Below are 3,950 nucleotides of genomic sequence, written 5' to 3' on the forward strand. Positions count from 1 at the left end.
TTCATTCCGGAAACCCGAACCGTATATTCTTTCAGGAATTGGTCTGAATCTTCTATTTTAAGTGTCAGATTTCACATATTATAACCAATTTAACTGAATATATTCTAAGATTTATGCATTTTCGTTTTTCTTTTAGTTTATTTTCATTTTATGTTTTGTTTGTTTTTAGTTTTGATACATAGACTGTATACCAACTTTCACTAATAGGCAGGAAGTAGCAAGAAGCATTCTCAAAGGTTTATACTTTTAAGGTGCTTCTAATTTCGACATATAAGGATATTTTAAGAATCACCTTAGACGTTCTTTTAATCTTCATAGTTACTGACATAATTTCCAATATTTCAGAGGTTTCCACTCTACTTTTGTATTTCTCACTCCGTCCGTCCCATTCTCTCTCTCTCTCTATCTCTCTCTCTCTCTTTTATCTCTCTCTCTCTTTTATCTCTCTCTCTCTCTCTCTCTTTTTCTCTCTCTCTCTTTGTTGTGCTTCCTCTCTCTTTCTCTCTCTAAATATATGCGCGTGTGTGCGTGTGTGTGTGTCTGTGTTCGTGTGTGTGTTTGTATGTATGTTACCTTGAAATTACCTTGAAATTACTCTAAGTGACAGATATATTACAACTACGATGGAGGCGCAATGGCCCAGTGGTTAGGGCAGCGGACTCGCGGTCACAGGATCGCGGTTTCGATTCCCAGATCGGGCGTTGTGAGTGTTTATTGAACGAAAACACCTAAAGCTCCACGAGTCTCCGGCAGGGGATAGTGGCGAACCCTGCTGTACTCTTTCACCACAACTTTCTCTCTCACTCTTACTTCCTGTTTCTGTTGTGCCTGTAATTCAAAGGGTCAGCCTTGTCACACTCTGTCACGCTGAATATTCCCGAGAACTACGTTAAGTGTACACGTGTCTGTGGAGTGCTCAGCCACTTGCACATTAATCTCACGAGTCGGCTGTTCCGTTGATCGGATCAACTGGAACCCTCGACGTCGTAAGCGACGGAGTGCCACAAAAGATTTATGTATGTATATGAAGAATAATAATAAATGGAGCAAAACGCATATAAATAAGTTCCTTTCTTCCTGTTTATATGCGTTTTGCTCCATTTATTATTATTCTTCATATCTACTCAAAATACATCACTTTAACTTGGTATTTCTACCTATTAAACGGGTGTGATATCCCAGTTTTTGTGTGATTTTTGCTACCCATGGTAACTATTAACATATTTACATTATCAAAGATTTTTCAACCGAGATAATATTAATATATACACAAATTAATGTGTATGTATATATACATACATGTGTGTATATATATATATATATATATATATATATATATATATATATATATATATATACGTGTGTGTGTGTGTGTGTGTGTATTTGGATATATGTATTTATATATCCATATATATATATATATATATATATAATATACATAGAGAGAGAGAGAGAGAGAGAAAAAACAGAAAGATAGAACGTAATTGGTAAGTGATTAGAAGATTTACTGCGTAGAAAAGTGTACGGCTGGTAAATGAATGAGAAATCTATGAGAAATACATTCGAAAGTATTGATGTCTCATTGTAGTGGGACTTATTCCTTGCAGAAGACGAAAAACAAGGTCGAAGAAAACCTAACGAAAGTAATCTAAATACCTCTCTGCGTTGAAGTTATACTTACACTCATCGAGTGTGAGTGAGCATGTGTGAGAGAGAGAAAGTGAGAGACAGACAGAGAGAAAGAAAAAGATAAATTGCGTTTCGACCTACGTTTGGCACTGTTTATGTCGATATGTGTGTGTTTACTTACGAAGAGTGAAGAAGTTCTCTTAGCAACCATGGTATCCGAGTTACGAATCCTGTGCGTATCACTTTACGGAAAGTCTTTCCTCATAGCCTTGCGCTAGCCCAAAATTTGTTCAGTTCAGAAAAACTCAGCTCAAAGAACGAACCAACCTTCTTATAATTATTTTACTGGTATCAGGGCCTTATCCCTGGAATACTAGGCAACTGAAAATTATTCTATGCTAGTGAGTTGTCCAGTTATATATATATATATATATATATATATATATATATATATATATATATATGCATACTTACATACAAATACCGTTACCCTTTAATTTCTTACAGCTATTAAACTGCGGCCATGCTGGAGCACTGCTTTGAAGAGTTTTACTCGAACGAATAAACCCAAGTACGTTTTTTAACCTAACACTAATTCTATCGGCCTTTGGTCGAACCGCTAAGTTACAGGGATATACACATAGCAACATCGGTTGTCAAGCGGTAGGTGGGGACAAACACAGACACTCACACACACACAGACGCATATATATATATATATATATATATATATGCACACACGATGGCTTTCTTTTAGTTTGCGTCTAAAGGCTTTAGTAGGTCCGAAGCTATAGTAGAAGTCAATTACCCAAGGTGCCACGCAGTAGGATTGAACCCGGAATCATGAAATTGGGAAGCAAACTTCTTACCACATAACCATGCCTATATATATATATATATATATATATATATATATATATATATATATATATATATATATATTGATATGTATGTATGTACATATAGTGATCATACATATACACACGCACGCGTGCAGATTTACACACAAGTATGCACATAAAAACGCAAGCTCACACACACGCACACATACATACATGTCTTACATCGTGTCACGTTTAAGTCTACCCCGAATAATACATTAAGAGTACAAGTGGTTGTAGAATACTCTTTATCTTGCTTTTCTATCTATTTTCTTCGTCCTCATCCCTCACCCCACTACTTCCTCCGTCTCTTTTGTCTGTTTACACTACTCTTTCTTCTCTCCCCTCTCATCTTCTCCTATTTCCTAATCTAACTCTTGCACTTTTCTTTATGTACACATCTCTTTTATTTCTTTCCTTCTGTATTTCTAACATTCTGTTCAAGTTCCATTTCTCCTAAATCTTATTTTATTCCAATTCTACTTTCTCCTAAACAGTCCTCCGCACATTTATCGCCCTCAACCTACCCCCACGGTATCTCACTATTACATCAATATTTTTCCACTAGGACAGTCAGTCACACGGCTAACTTTAAAGTAATTATGTCTGAATGAAGACGCAATTAAATATACATATAACATTTAAGTACATAGATACACGTATAATCTCACAGCTAACACGCTGAGACAGTCCCTTCATTGGTAAGTGAATGGAGTACAGAATGTTTCCGATCTTCTCTGACAGTTTGATCTCTTCTCCCAGTGAATGTCCAGGCTGGTTTGCCACGTATCATAGGACACGGAGTTTCTTCCTGTCTTTCATATAATCTCGTTTAGAAACCAGTAACATTCCAACCATCCTTTTGTTTAACTATCTTTCTTCCTTTTTCTTGATTCTGTCACTGGACTACGGCAAGGCTGGGGCATCGCTTTGAAGGGTTTTAGTCGAACAAATCGACCCCAGCGTTTATCAACTTTTAAAGCCTGCTACTTTATTCTATCGGTTCCTTTTGCCGTATTAAGTCACGAAGACTTAAAGAAGCCAAAACCGGTTTCAAGCAGTGCTGGTGTACAAATGCACGCACACGCATACGCACATATGTAAGTCCGAAAGTCTCCTTTCAGTTTCCGTCTACCAAATTTACCCACAAGATTTCGGTCTACCTGAGGCTATAGTTTAGACTTTTTCCCAATGTGTCACGCAGTGGGACTGAACCCGGAGATATGTGGTTGAGTAGCAAATTTATTGCCTCACAGCCTACTAGCTCAAAATACTTTCTTCATTCTCAGCTCTCATCTTTTCTCACATACGGTAATCTGGCGAAATCGTCAGAGCGTCGAGCAAAATGCCTAGCTGTCTCTTTGAGTTAAAATCCCGTAGATGTTAACTTTGCCTTTCATCTTTCCAGCTTTGTTAAATGATATACCAGTCTAAGGCAGT

This window comes from Octopus bimaculoides, chromosome 15, assembly GCF_046866305.1.
Source record: "Octopus bimaculoides isolate indiv1 chromosome 15, ASM4686630v1, whole genome shotgun sequence".
NCBI lineage: Eukaryota > Metazoa > Mollusca > Cephalopoda > Octopoda > Octopodidae > Octopus > Octopus bimaculoides.